Genomic DNA, 15,987 nt, shown 5'->3' with positions numbered 1-15,987 from the left:
GTTCGTGGACCCCGAAGTGTTTCAGCCTCCTCTACCATCGGCCGTGATCTCATCCTCCAAAACATTTTTCCTTGTGCTCTGTGGTTACGCCTGACTAAACCCTCAAATGTGCTGGCGGTTTATACGAAGGGGAAATCATGGGGCAGGTGCCATCAATTTGAGCTGATTAGATAACAGATGCGCAAAATACAAATCACAGTACAGCATCGGAAATGATCTCAAAACTAAGTTCAGCTAGATCTAAGAATATTTTAATCAGTGAGGCCACGTTTCAGCCCATATCTGCTCCACTCTGAATATAACGTAGGATGTCTGATGGAGGTTTCCACACCAACAAGACAGCACCAACAGTTCATGATCACTGGCCTTGCTGTACCTAGAAGCACACAATCAGAAGCAAAACTTCGATAGTCATATTGGACCCAGATCAGATGGTGAAGGTGCAGGAGCGGAGCCTCAAGGAGACGGCGGTGTGAGCGTTGGCGGAGCAGAGCTCGAAATAGCCTCCTCGCAACAGAGACGAGAAGCTTTCTTTGGGTTCTCATACATCATGAGATGGATGCCGGTTCCTCTTCAAAAGCAAAGTGCTGACAAACTCGAGTCGAGGAAGATTCTGCGCGGTGACGAGGGGAGGCGGGGGGGAGGAGGACGCTCACGATCCGCCGTGCAAGGCCTTCTGTCAGCACGCCAACCTCAGAGGGCGACACGAGAAAATGTGTCTGCATCCAGTGTTTTAAAATTCTGTTTTTACTGGTTGGAGTCAACAGCACTCTGTGTTTGCGTTTGTTTAAAAGGGGGATGCGCACGGAGGGGTCGACCCGACGTCGCGTGATACTCCCATCAGTCACTGCGGTGCGAGCCGGTGAAGGCATCAGTCCCCGGGAGAGCCGTTCCACCCTCGGTTAATCATGATAGCTCTGATTAAAGCTGCATTTAACCTCCGATGAAACCCTCACAGTGCAGGGGCATCTGGGAGAATCTGCTGGAAATCAATGCGAGCATTATGTTAATTTACGAGATAAAGACAAAAGAGCCGCTCCTCTGTGCAATCACAAGGCTGATTTATAGAAAGTGTGAATGTGTTTGTGTGAGGGGAAGAGAGGAAGCAGCCTCTCTACTGCTACTGACACCATAGTTTTTTTTAAAATCTAAAACTTTTAAGCTTCCTTTCACTGTTGAACATGACGATATCCTGCAGATGCAGTTGGCGGTACAAGGCTCGACATTTTTGCTTATTTTCTCGGTAAATGTCAATGACAGCCAGTTTGGAAAAAAAGAGGGAAAATATCAGCACACAAGAGAGAAGCGGTCGCAGAGCGAAGTGTCTTAAAAAGTATCAGGGAAGCAGGGAGAGAGTCATTTATTATAGCGAGTTAGCATGCAGCATTACATAACTCAGAGCCTTTTGCTGGGATTGGCCTTTATAGCAGAACAATGTGTTTCATTTGGGGGGAACGCTAATTAGCTGGAAAAAATGCGGGACAAAATTAAGTTAAAATGGATGTTGGAGGCGCGGAGTCGCCCTCTGCCACCTTTCGGCAAACTAAATGCTGAAAAATCACATCCCCGCTTTCTAAGTGTCTGTATTTATTCCAGCGGAGCGTAAAGCAGGGGAAGACCGAGTCCTGCCGAATATCTCACCAGAAAACAAGTCAATCATACCGTCCTTGAAAGTGGAGGAAAGGGATCGTCGACAGGAAGAAATCAAAATCTAATTTTTCTTTTTATTTTCTTTCACATGTACATAAATATATAAAAGCATCAGTGCCTCTCAGTGTCCATCCTTAGACTTCACAGGTTTCTGATGATGACTTTTCAGCCATATGTTGCTGAACAGCTCTGTCGCTCACTTGTTGGCGAGATTGCTGCCAACCCTCTCAGGGAACGTGTTAACTTATAAGACCTTTAGTGCCTTTATGTAAAGCTTCAAGGAAAAACTCTATTGACTAGTCGATCAGTCCTTAACTCCTTGCAGTTAAAGAGTGCACAACATGTCTCTGTGAATGTGCTCTCACTGTCTGTTCTGCAGTCACTGAATGGAGGAGAAGCAGCGGCATGTTCGGGCGACATTAAGCAGCCAGACAGGAAGGTGTGATGCCAATGTGTCTTACCACCGCTCACTGATCCCCGCTGTGCGTCTGCTTTGCTTACCGTAGTTTTACTTCCTCTCCAAATACAATTTACAAAAGTACTTTTTTAAAAATTCCAGCATCTGGATCCTATTCATTCAGGACACTTCAGTCCCCAGTCTGTGCAGAAGACCCTTCATAAACAGCTTTTTGGAAATTAGAGCTATAGCTTTAGGTGCATATTGATGAGCTGACAGTGCCTCTGAAAATAATAAGAGCTAATGATGGAGCCGGTTCAAACAGGGTCCATTGAGGCAAGTCTTGCCCTCGCCGGCCTTTTTGGAAATGCCCCTGGGCAGTTCTTTTGGGCCAACCAGACCGGACCCCTGTCTGAATGACTGGGGAGAGAGCCGTAACCTCACTTTTAATGGTCACCTGGGCGTGAAACCTGCATGCCATCTGATAAAAATAAAGTTTGGTAGAAACGGGTTTGAGATGCTTTATTCTCCAGAGGTTATAACTGCTATAACTGATGCTGTCAGCCCATCCCACCTTTAGTGTTACACCCTCCCCATCCAGAAGTCTGTGTGTAACTCCAAATCAGTTGAAGCTGCTGCGAATCTTAAATGTGTGTTTGCGTCAATGCAAGATCACGATTTTCTGAGATGCTGGACTTTTCAAAACGCCTAAAGGGATTTGTCTGTTCTAATAGCGTCTCTGGTTAGAGTCAGTTACGTTGAGCTCTTTTCATCTCAGTATCAGCAAAAAAGGAAAAAATCTTATATGTACTAGTTGTAAATAGTTATGTGTCGGGGTGTTTGTGATCAGCTCGGCCTCTGACTGCTATCACCACCCACCTGAAACTCCAGTTCTTTCTGTTATCTTTCCTCTTGCTTCTCTTCTTTCTTTAAGGATGAATTTCTTGCTCAAGTTTAAAAAAAAAAAAAGGCGAACAGACTTCCATTGCACAGACACACAAGCTTCAAGGAACCCCAAAAATCAATCGATGGTAAACCTGTATCAAACTTCTGCTCGGCCCGGCTCTGTTTTGTTTAGCATTAGGTTAGCTGAAGATTAAGCCCTGACACAGCACTTATTGCTGCTTCCACTCCTGATCTCTCTCTCTCTCTCTCTCTCTCTCTCTCTCTCTCTCTCGCGCGTGTTGATTTCTTTTTCATTCCTTCTGCGGCACAGTCTTGCAGGAGAGACTCCGCATGAATAAAATTTGATTGGATTCAGCAGCCATCTATTTCTCTGGATACCTATGTTGAGAATATTAGTTCCATTTCATCATTTTTACTTTTCATTTCGTCATCCGCGTATGAAAGCGCAGAGTGGGATGTGCTCTGCCCAAAAAAATTTGAGATAAGTTACTAGAGGCTCGTCAGAATGCCTCATCACACGCACGCACATCAGTTCGATGGGCATGCCGGAACAAAAAAAAAAAAAAAAAAAAAAAAGCTGTATTTTAAAGTCCAATCGATGCGTCTGCGGGGCCTAAGGCCGGTATCAATACTGGACGGACCCAGTGGGAGGAAAGGGGAGAAAAGAAAAGAAAAGAAAAGGATGTGTGAGAGGTGGAGAACACATGAACTGCAGCACTCGACTGTCTGTTCAGCGCGAGGAGACTGATTACGGTGCTAAGCGAAGGTGAAAATATCTCAGCCCAAACATGGAAATGAGACCCAACAGACGGATCGGAGTACAGGGAAGAAGATGAAGAGCAGGTGAAGAGAAAAAAAAAAAAGAAGCATAACACTGGCATTCTCTTTTCCTAACCTTGACCTTTCTCACCTGAGAAAATAAACTGGTCCATAACCAACACCCACACAATGGGGATCCTCCCGGCCTCGTCTCAGTGGTGTTGGTATCCAGATATAAAACATGTTTTGTCATCCGCTGGCTTTGAAACTTTTTTTCCAGCCATTCAAATATGCCCTCAATGCGGCATTCTGCCTATTCACTCCCCCTCTCCGTCTGCCTCGAACATTAACACCCAGACAACAACGTGACCTTGGAGCTGCTTTATGTGTCAAAGCATTGAAACTATTCCGTGAATGACGGGGATTTTTGTTTAGGAATGATCAGAGAAAAACAACTTCAGACCTGAATGAAACTGTAACCATAGCAACAGCTCTGCCAATAATGAGGAAGCTGTCACAGGGCCCTTCAACTTTTGTCCGTGAACGACAGCAGGATGAAAAGATGGGAGTGAGCTCCTTTGATTTTCGCCGGCTCAATAGGACCGACCGCGAGAAAAGGGATGGACCTGTGTTGTGTTCCACGGAGTCAAAAGGAAAAGCTGACGAGGGGAGGCTGGGGAACACGTTCACGAGGGGCGGCGACTCAGCTCTGTTGGATCTGTCCTCAGGGCGTTTGTGTCCAGTCACAGCGATGTGAGAAGGAAAGTTTGCTGCCAGTCAGTTAGTGTAGTTTTATGACCGTTCCTTTCTTTTCAAAGTTGATCTCTGTATTTACATGTTTTGGTGTGTAAATGATTCATACTTAACAAAAGTTTTACGACTGATCCAGCAGACCGCCTCAGCGAGCAGCCTCAACGCTGCTGCAGTGTAACACTCTGAGGCAACTGCGACCGTCAAGGTTATGTCCACTACCTGAAAACATTACAGAAACAATTCTGAGGGAGTAGTCTCTAATATTAAGATTTTTTTTTTTCTGTAAACAGAAAGTCTCTCTCTTGCAATGAAAATCTCGCCGTATGAAATCATGCAAGAGGTGAGTTGCTGCTGGGAGAACACGGTGGGAACGTGAGAAGGAGTTGGACAGAGAAGTTTAGAGGAACAGTGATGCGTTAGAATTAACTATCTAATGTTAAAATGCATAATAAATAAATCACAGGGGCCATTTTTCAGTATCATAAGTACCTCTCTTGACAAGTACATGTATGTTGACTTAAGCAGGACTTTGAACGCAGGAGTTTTGTTGAAGTACTTTTATATTGTTGCACAAGGAACAACACCATCAGTTCGCTCACTGCATTTTCTGTTTGGGTGAAAATCTGCGTTGAGTGTGTTTGAGATTTCTTTCTTTTGGCCAGTTTCTATGCACTTTGTTTCCCCTCTGATCAGTGACTCCCACTTCACCTTTGATTTTTGGGGTCCATTGGTTTTTTGTTTGTCTATTATTTTGATAGAATCAGTGAGTGGCTGTGGGTTCTATTCCCTGCACCACCTTTTAAACACAGAGGGACCAGTTTGCTTCGCCAGTGAAACTTCTCCAAGCTCCGCAGATGTGAAAATGTGGATTTAGAAGATGATTTTTCTCCATAAAATTGTTATCAATGTGACCTTTAATTAAATGGTCTTAACACTTCCTCCACCTCTGCTTCTATACATAGCTCCAGATCACCAGTGGCAGCGCTGAATGTGCCGAGGACCAACTTTACCGTTTCACGTTGAGCGTCGACTAAAAGAAACAGTTCTCAGTCTAAGTATTCTTGTTTTGTTGTAACTGTTCACCTTCTTAAAGTAAGATTGTTTTTTTTCTCCCACCGAGTAAATTGCCTACCATCTGTTTGACTCTGAGATAACTAGTTTTGAAAATGAGAATACAGTAAACAGAGAGAGTTGTAATTCAACTCTTTAATCAACTTGTGTTTGGTGACATTTATGTTGTAGTAGCTCGTTTCTTGAGGGAGAAACACAGAGAGGTGGATTCAATTCAAAACTTTTTTGAAATGTCTACAGTTTGAAGCTCAATGTTCTTTTGGTGCCTCTGTAAATCAGTTCAAAGGTGCACAAACATCTTCAGGTTCTGCACGTATGTGTACAGTAATTTATTGAGGCGCCACATTGCAAACTCAACAAATATGCACACATAGAAATGTGGTGGATTGGGGTGAAATTTGTATTATCAACCATGGCCAATCACATCGGAGCTCTACGCACTAAAAGGCACAGATTTTAACCAAAGTGGGAGTCTGTAGAAGCGTCTCCAGAAACAAACAAGGGACTTCATGTAGTTGCAAACATAAATATGCAGCATGATTCTTGTTTTTAATTGACTCAACTCTCTGGAGATAATTTAAATTCCTGATGTCATCATGTTTTCCATGAGTGTTACAATAGACACTCTGTTTTACAAACGCATTTGCAGTTGTAAAACTTACACTTCCGGGACATTATAAATGCCTCATTTTGTGTAATTTGAAATATGTGGGCTTGGCAGGCACACAATGAAAGCGAGAGAATCTGAGGGGAAAAAATAAGAAATTTTTGGGCAAATCAGAATCAAACGGTAATCTTTCCTCAGATAAAATATGTGGAAAAACCCTGCTGACCTCCCTCGGGGGCTCTGGGGAAAAGCCTTCACTCGGGGTCTTTCAACTGCAGCAAAGCACAGAGACCTTCGCGCGCCGCTTAGATTTCGTCTCCACAAAGAGGAGGCCTGGTGCCACAGGACACCACGTGGGAGGGAGGAAGAACAAGGCAGGGACATGCTGCGTCGGCTTCCAATTAGCTCCAAAAAATCTCATTGTTTTAAATCACAGACACTTCTCTCCATGTCGTGCTGAAGCACCCACCCCCGACACACACGCACATTATAGTTTCATCTTTTTATATTAGAAATGTGTGTGTGTGTGTGTGTGTGTGTGTGTGTGTGTGTGTGCTTCCGGCGCACATGGATAACACTCTCTCTACTCACTCTCTCTCACACACGCTGTTACTGCCATCGTTACTGTGGTAGCTGCAGATCACTTTTAAGATTAGCGTTAAATCAGGCTTTAACTGTAAGGACTTTAAGTGGAGGTTAAAATCACGTTTGTTTGCAAAATTTTAGGATACATTACACAAAAATGTGAGCGGTTACCAAGGAACAAATCAAGGAAACTTGATGATTAATTGCACAGCTCGTTAATAGTTGTCATCTCTGAATAACTGTGATTTCAGGACTATAAAGTAGATAACAATGAGTTTCTAGAGAACAGACTGACGGAAACAACATAAATGAATCATTAGGTAATGACTCTCAAATAATTCAGAGTAACAACCACCCGAGTCGTGCCTGACTCACTGTGAACAAGACATTAAACAACACAAACTCATTATTTACTCATTACTTAATCAGTAGTTTTTTTTAAAAAACACTGTGACAGCAAATATACTTTCCTATTATTATAATCATCAGTCTGATGAAAAAACGAGGACAGGAGAGAAGACCTCAGTGGTCGTCTCCACCTCCAAAGTCTCAAGTCAACTTGATGAGTGAATGACTGTTAAGCTGTTGTGAGTGTAGACTACATCCGCATGGCTACTATTCCCCCCCCATCATTTTTATAATTTCATAGCTTCAGTGAAACTCTGAAGGGACATCGAGCTACAATCCAAGTAAAACAACACTGGCTATTTGATGTCCCATTCGCTACCGTTAGCATAGGTTAGCTAACTTTAAATAAATGAGTTGAAGATGCGTGTGTTTTGATATTTGAGAGCTTTCCTAATGGTATCATGGAACGAAATCAACTGGTAACGTCAGCTAGGGCGTGGTTAAATGCTAACGTTGGCTATCGTCTAACAGATTTGTTGTTTTTACTTTGAAAACCAGCCTGATGCTCTTCCAAATTTTGATCATCCAATGTCTTTTCAGATGTTGGTCAATGCAGGAGCTGCGAAATTATTCAATTATGTAGTATTATTAATTTGTATACCTTACGACGTTTAATACAGCAGTACAACATCTGAGCTTTCCATCCTGAGGAAAATGGCCACCATGTGAATAGCCTATATATTCTATGGAGAGTTGTGAAGGTTGAGCGGAAATGCGCTCCTGGTCCTGCCTGGGTCATTTTTCTGATTCAAATAAATGTCTCCATTGAATTATCTGGGTTTTAGCAGATTACCTTACCAATACTCACTTTGTGCCCCCAAGATATTTGTATAATTTACAGGAGGAGCTGAAGGTGTTAAATGTATTTTTTATGACTGCATCTTTAAAGTGTTTTTATTTTTATTTTTTTGGAGATGGTACAGGAACAGGCAGGAGGTCTGTGCCTGGATCGCTGGTTTCACACAGAGTTGAGAGGCATCTAGAGTTCAGAGATATCTGCGGGGCAGGCTGTGGAAATGGATCCTCCAAAATAAACTTCTTAAAGACCTGCCATCCAGTGAGCAAGTGGTAAAACGGGAAAGACATGACTGAAAGCATGAAGACTGAAGAAGCTTTTTTTTTGTATACCAGAAACTATATTCCAGCATTGCTATGTGCCAGTCCTGTCATTCAAGCTAATCATCACCAGCAGTATGAGACAGAAAAAGTATCCCCAGTGGAGTGTGGGCACACGTAGACTCCTTCCAGCTTGAACACAACTCATCTTACCGCCATCCTGGTCCACTCTGGCACATCTGTAGCTATTAACAAGCTCAGCTTGAGCAGGTGGAGGAAGGAGTGAGCGGTGGGTGTCAGCTCCGGCAATCAGGAGAAGACCTGCTGCACCTGCTTTAAACCCACCTCCTCTAACATTACAGGAATATTATGAGAATATTACAGGTATCATTATGTCTCTATGAACTTCTCACTCTTCTGAGACTCATGCTGCTACTGGGGACTTCGATAATGAAGGTGACACTACTCTATGGAGTATGTAGACTACAATGTGGTATGAAATTGAGTACTTACAGTACAAGTGTTGTGGCTGTTCAAATCAAGCTGTCCTCACAGATTATCTAGTCATGTGAGGTGTTGACAGATCCAATCTTAAGCCTCCTGAACTGTTCACAGAATCATCGGGGCTGCTATGATTCAATATCTGGATGCTTCACATCAGTGCTTTGTAAAGTGGACCCCAACAACCAATGAGAGAGGCCTCTGGGAGCAGCTGACAGTGCTGCCAAGCAAAAGTAAAATCCATTAGCAAGAATACCACTGTTAACACAAACTTGAACTTGTTTAAAGGTGCAATTCATACTCAAAACAAATAGGGGCAGCGTATCACCAGAGTAGCCACAAACTTCTAATTGGAGCAGCTAGCACTCCAGACTTGAACTACCAGGGAAGTGCTGGTGTTCACACTGTGAGCACGGGAGCTTTGCACCAGGGCTAGCTGGTTAGTATGCTAACTTCAACAGATATCTCAGCAACCCAATATGTACACCTCATGTCGACTGTTAATATTCATTTGGTATTCATAAGTTTAACACAATTTTGAATGTTCGCACTTCAACCTTCTACTTTTTTTTCCCACTGCGATGTGCTACTATTGCACCATGCCAATCACCATTTGTTTATGTCTTCTTCCCCACGAGATGATGTGAGAGGGATCACGTGTTGAGTCTTCAGATCCATGAGGCCAGTGTGCTGAAACTGAGCCCTCGCTGCCGCACATAGCAGTGTTAATTTCAGATGTATTAACATTGAACATATCGCCTGTCCATATTGCAACCACATCCAACACTGCACTTCCTAAGGTGCTCTGCAACAAACCTGCCAAGAGTGAAGCAGGTTGGACAAACGGCTCTTGAGATATGTGAGGGACAGACAGACAGTTTCCTCTCTCTACAGTTAGATGCAGTTTAGAGAATATTATAGACCAAAGACAAAACTGACAGAATAGAAATCTGTCTGCTAGCTCAGCAGGTGGACTCATCGATTCACAGCACAGTTAGACTCCTGATAGATCAGAGCCTTGATCGGGGCCACAGATTCTAACTAGCACAAACCTCCGTCAGATAAAGGCTCAATGAGTGAGGCAGACTAGAGAAACATATTCAACTAAACAACCCCTCTTCTCCTGCACTCTCTCTGCATTACAAGATGGAGGGGGGGTGGCTTCTGCCCTCATTCTCCCTTTTTAAAATTGCCTACTGCTTCTAATTAATCCGCAGTCAGTAATGCTGCATGAACATACAGCGTGCGGTCCCTCATGTGAGCAAACACAGAAATAACGAGTAAGGAGTTTTAAGGCAATAAAGAAGCATGTGAGGGCTGTTTTCTTTTGTATAATATGTCTTAATGCTTAATGAAAAAATTATGCAAGGCTGAGAAAACACACACCTCACACTTTTTATCTACCTGCCCTCCACCTGACCCACTAGGAACAATAAACAGCTGCACGTGGGCGTGTGTTTGTGTGTGATCAGAACGCACACCTGCCACAGACTGTGGCAGAGCCGACACCGGCTTTTGATGACCGGAGGGTGAAAATGGCTGAAAATGGCCTCCTGACGGATGCGTGAACATAATAACCCCGGATAAAAACCGCTGCGCACTCATCCGCACTCAATATTTCAGATGGACTTTAAAGGCGCGGCTACGTCTGCTGCCACACAGCCTTATTATTTGTGATGCTGCGGTGCCCGATGGAGTTACAGGGGAAGGGGGCATGTGGGGGGGGAAAGTAGATGAAAAACAGAAAAGACATATTGAGCTGAAAGTGTTGGGCAGATCCATCCGGCTGAGAGGAGACGAGCTGACACATATTTCTGAGGATGTTAAAGGAGGACAAACCCCTGGCTGTGCAGCAGGCAATTACTGAGACACTGTATGAGCTGAGCACGGCTTAACCCCCCACCCAGGCTGCTGCAGAGAGGCCGGGGGACGAGGCAGGGCACTGGCACTGACCCGCGGGCCTGTCACCGTGACATTGGCACAGTGTCTGGAAACGAGCACGACACCCGTATTCACACGGGTGACGTTTTGATGCTGTGATTACAGCGCAGAGCAAAAACATATAATCCCTCAGGTTTCAATTACGGGATTTAATTATAGAAACGGCTAAGCACACTGTCTTCATGTCTGCTGTGTGCTATCAAGCCGACTGCATGTACATAGAATGACTCGAGGGAACATGAATGCAAAGTAATGCAGAGCGGGAACAATAGGCCAGTGTTTTGATGTGTACTTTGCCATGAGGAGGTGGAGTTTGATTACCTTCTGTGTCCTCTCCTCTTGTTGTTGTGCTTCAGGCCATCTTCTCAGTAAACCCTTGTAGGCAATTTCGTCGAGTAATTCCAAGGTGCTACTGTAAATGCAAAAAGCATAGTCAGATGTCGAAATCTTTATTTCAGAACCTTAGTCATTCTGACAAACCAGCGGTCTGGATCTCTGTGTCTTTTGATCACAATTTCATTTAGCAGGATTTATTAACAGAATAATTTATGACACGCAGCCAGTTGAACCCTGGTGGTTGCACGAAGAAGTCGAAACACTGTTGAAGGGAGCAGAAATCATCACGAGTCAATACTGTAATTTAAACAGCATTGTGTTGCTTTCTGTCTCATTAAAAATAAACTTGTAAAAAAAAAATAGGTCAGATTAAAATGTTGCTCACATGCATACAAGTATCAACGTAAGGAATACATCACATGCACGTATCGAGGAAAAGCCTTGGAGTCAGCATTTGCAGCTGCGAGCTGTGTGTGTGTGTGTGTGTGTGTGTGTGTGTGTGTGTGTGTGTGTGTTCAGCAGCTCATTTACTGAGGCAGCAGCTCATTACACAGTCAAGTCCTGGTGCTGAACCTCCGGACGCTCCCTGTGAATGAAGGAGAGCTCACAGTAGCAGATCAGAGGTGAGGTGGGACTTCACTGAGATTGCTCGGCTCAGAGAATCGATCGATCGACTGTCATGATAGCTCAAAATATACTCTGAGGAAATAAACATGTTCATGGAAATATTCAGCAAAAAGTGAAAATGAAGTATGAGGCAAAGGCGCACAAAACACAAACAAGGCAGAGTTTGGAGTAATGGCCTCCATCTTCTCAGGATTAATAAAAGTGTATCGGATGAACAGGGAAACCACCACTGACTTCGACAGGATGCCTCTTCTCATGTGGTTACCATAGTTATCTCTCTGCTTACAGCGCTGTTTCAGCTCTGGTTACAATCAAGTCTGACTATTCAGTGCGAGACCCTTGAAAAACATTAAAATTGTAAAAGACACTGCAAACTTACTAGTAATGCATATTTTTTCCCCCCACATTGGGCCACATTGTGAACAACAAATCTATGTTATACTCTGCAGGAGTAGAGCTTGTTAGCTGTTAGCTGCCACAGGGCAGCAGAGTCCAGTGCCGTGTTTTGGCTAAGGCAGCTAACGCCTAACAGATCTCACAGCTAACAGCTAATGCAGCTAACAGCTTACAGCTAATTGAGCTATCAGCTTATGGCTAATACAGCTGAGAGCTAACAGAGAAAAACGGTTACAGCTAATAGAGCTAAAACAGCTAATATACCTTATACAGATAACAGCGCTAACAGTTTACAAATAATGATGTGACCACAGTTCATATTGCTAATGCAGCTAACAGCTAATGGAGCAAATGCAGCGTGTGTAGTGTGCAGTGGAAGTACTTAAGCTGAATACAGTTTAGAGGTAAAAGTACTTTAAAAGCTAATTTTAACTAGACAATGACAAATCAAAGAGGCAATGTGTGTGTGTGTGGGTGTGTGTGTGGCATGTCTTTTTAGAGGCAGAGAATTAACTTCTGAATACATAATCAGCCTCATGTCTCATCTTATCACCCACCCTCAAATGCAGAGGCAGTGAGGAGTGAGGTGCACAAACACACACACACACACACACACACACACACACAGAAACAAAAACCACGACCCAAGCCCGATGCTTCATGAATACTGTACATGTGTTTCGGGACAGAACGAGTCACACCTGTGCATTAAAAAAAAAAAAACAGGCAGTGAAGTAAAAGTGGCCCCTCAAAATATATTTTTTTAATTCTTTGGATAGATATGAAAAGTTAATCAGGGTTCGGGTACAGCAGCACAGGATGTCGCGCGGAGCAGCACACAGGAGAGCTACGTACCGAATTGACTGACACCTGCTACAACTTTGATTTCATATCCAAGATAAAGAACAAAGATTGGAGGGTTTAAGCGGAGGTTCTCGCTCGCTGACAGGACAAAGCACTGCATCTGATAAAAAAGTGGCTCTTGTGCTGAATTATTAATAATAAGTGCCTTCTCTTCCAAAGAACAGGGATCAGCGGCCCACAGGGGGGCCCTCTGAGCTGCCAGAACCTTGAAAATCCTAACTTCACCACTTTGTTCAGCAGTAATTTTGATATCCCACCCCGGCTTTGTAATGCACCATTACAGTCAGCCAACGGAAAAATGAATCCATTGCAACAGTACTCGAAGACTCTCTATATATCACTTAAAATGACTCTTTATAGTCGTGTGGGACAAACATGCACACGAGGTGAAGTTTCTTGGTGCACCAGCGCAAAACCCCAGATCGGATTCATTGCAGCAATATAGTCACTCTCCTTATGCACGTAAGCTATGGCATATTTAGTCTGGGAGAGACTGCGGTCATGGCAAATAAACTACGCCTGTGGTTTCGATGTGACACCGACGAGAACTGACTGCTTGCTTGTAAACAATGGCACCCCTCCGAAGAGGTTGGCTTGAATGCTTCCTTAGCAGCAGGCGGAACTCTCTGATTGGTTGAGGCCTGTGGTATACGGTTACAGATAAATGCTTTGTCCAATCACCTTCCATGTATTTTTCTGATTGCGCTGGCCGGATGGGATTGGAAAACGAACCATCTGCCGTGTCAGGTTAGTTAAGAGGGGCCTCTTGTAACCACCATAAACCCTTTCAGAGAACATGTTACAGCTAGTTCTTTTCAGACAAAGTCCTGACACTGCTTTCCACCTCACTACACAAAGGACTTCCTGCTTTGGTTCCTTTTTTTCTTGTTAGCACTGAATGTAAAATCTGTGAATGTAACGTCTGGTGCTACTGGGTAAGTTTGGAACTGGTGAAGGTTTAGAAAGGAGATTTTTTTAAACACTCTTGGCAACTGCTATTTGATCTTACATCATCTTTGGAAACGGGTTGCTCTCGTCCGCAGCTTTACAGTTCGGGCCTCGCACTGACCAGTTTTTGGCAAACGTGGAAAAAAACCTGTTTGGGCTCGAGTTATAATTTGCTGGGATTGTAAACCGGAGCAGCCTGTCGTGGGTTCAACAACAAAAGAAAGTTCACATCATTCACACATCCCACTTCCTACTGCAGCACTTGAAAGCGGAGTCTTCTTTTCTGTCTCCGCTTTGCTCCACTCGGTCTCTTGATGATTTATTTCATATCTAGGTATCAAGTGTGCTATACTGTATAATGTACAAAAAAAACACATGGCTTTTTCTGCAGGTATTCATATGTTCTTTGGTAACTTTACTGTATACACGTGGGAAGGTATGGTGCATTTGCTTCTCTGTTAACTTTGGGAGTGTTGAGAGGTCATGAAAATGTAATAACTCCAATATTATCATCATCATCCTCTTGGAAAGTCTGCCAAACTCTGAAGCCCTTTGGTAGCCGCACTGACATTAGCTCTGGCTTTCCTCTGTACTCCTGACAGACTCCAGATTTAAGTGCGGGTGTGAGCTGTCAGTGATAATTCCCCTTAACTTTGAAGAGAAGGATTTACTTAAGTCTGTGAGAGAATTCTGTAAACAGCCCCATGTTTTTCTCCTCTCTGATCCAAAGTTAAAATGCACACAGCGCAGTCAGTCGGTGTGAAACATAGGAGTGAGGTGGACGCTCTCCCCCCCAACCCCCCCCAACCCACCCACCTCACCTGGAGCGCAACGACTCCAACCAGGAGCAGAAATGAGAAGTGCGCTGCCCATACGACAGCAGGCAAGCCCCCGCTGTCTCCAGTCCAGGTGTGACTTTTCAAAAGGCAGCGGAGTGTTCTGGCACGTACCGGAGAAGGCTTCGAGAAAAAGACCTCCGTCGGCCCAGTGCAGGGAGGCGTGGAGCAACCTGAGGAGGGCTGGCAACAATCTGCCTCGCCCTGACATGCACCTTTCCTCCGGGAGACCCTGACAGGACTCCCATCAATCGAGACGCATAGAGTTTCCAGACTTTGTTGTGCCTTTCATGTCTTCGTTCTTTTTTTTTCTTTTTCTTTTTTTGTCTTAGTTTTGACATTTCTCTGCAAAACAACACCAGTTTTAGGGAGGAAGGAGTGATTTTCTTCTTCCCCTGGTTGGATCTGAACAGTGAGTCACTGGTTAGAGAAAGGATCTCCGGTGGTAGACAGGTTAATGATTTTGCCCTCTTAGGCCGACTGTCCCTTTAGAGATATTGCATGTATATTGCAAGTATAGTATAGGGTAATCAGTTAGTTTTTGTTGTCTGAAGGTGTGATTGTGAGTGTGACTGGTTGATTGTCCCTATATGTCAGCCCTGTGATGAACTGGTGACTTACCCAGGGTGTAGCCCGCCGTTGCCGGATGTCAGCTGGGAAGATAATGATGCAAAGTATTACGCCACGCCCCTGTCATGCACTGCAGCATCCAAACTTGATCCTGTTGAATGTGAGTCTTTAGTCTGAAGTTGTTGTAACCAATGGAAATAAAATGTCATTGTTTAGTCATTTCCTGTTTTATTTTGTCGGTTATATCCTTGTGCATCACATTTCACTTTCAACTTCCTGTCTTTGTCTGTTCCTCCCTGTTTTTTCACTCACTGGTTGTTGGTTCATCTTTTCCCCTTGCTTGTGTTTTGTGTGTTGCTGCATCTGTCCCTCTCGTCGTACTGGTTTGTACTTTTTGGGGGGGGGGGGACTTTAAAGGTTGCTTTTTGTCAAGTGTTTCGCCTGACTTCGATTCTTAAGATGAGGTTTTAAGATTTTATTGTCATTATCATCATTCTTTTGGGGGGCTTTTATATGGCTTTATTCATAGGACAGTTTAACAGATGACAGGAAATGGGATGATAGAGAGGTTGGATGACATGCGGTGATGAGCCGCAGGTCAGACTCCAAAACCAGGGCCCCTGCAGCGAGCAGCTGAGCTACTGGGGCACCCAATTTTGGGTCGTTTTTTAAAATTCCCACATATACTTCCTAACAATGTGGAGCTTGTGAAGTTTACACAATAGTGCCTTATATTGTGCTATCACAAAAACTAGCTAGCTGGCAGGCTAACACAT

The 15,987-nt window shown here is 43.9% G+C and overlaps 1 long non-coding RNA gene across 1 annotated transcript; it reads left to right on the top strand.

Annotated features, from left to right (window-relative positions):
- Positions 1-4,221: 4,221 nt before the first annotated feature.
- On the top strand, positions 4,222-5,679 carry LOC119014421. The gene is made up of 4 exons (XR_005072969.1): positions 4,222-4,465; positions 4,605-4,670; positions 4,756-4,805; positions 5,428-5,679. It is a non-coding gene; the product is annotated as an uncharacterized LOC119014421 (long non-coding RNA).
- The last annotated feature ends 10,308 nt before the right edge of the window (positions 5,680-15,987 follow it).

This window comes from Acanthopagrus latus, chromosome 23 (assembly GCF_904848185.1).
Source record: "Acanthopagrus latus isolate v.2019 chromosome 23, fAcaLat1.1, whole genome shotgun sequence".
Lineage (NCBI taxonomy): Eukaryota > Metazoa > Chordata > Actinopteri > Spariformes > Sparidae > Acanthopagrus > Acanthopagrus latus.
The sequence above is the reverse complement of the archived record's forward strand: the minus strand, read 5'-3'. Positions and strand labels throughout refer to the sequence as shown.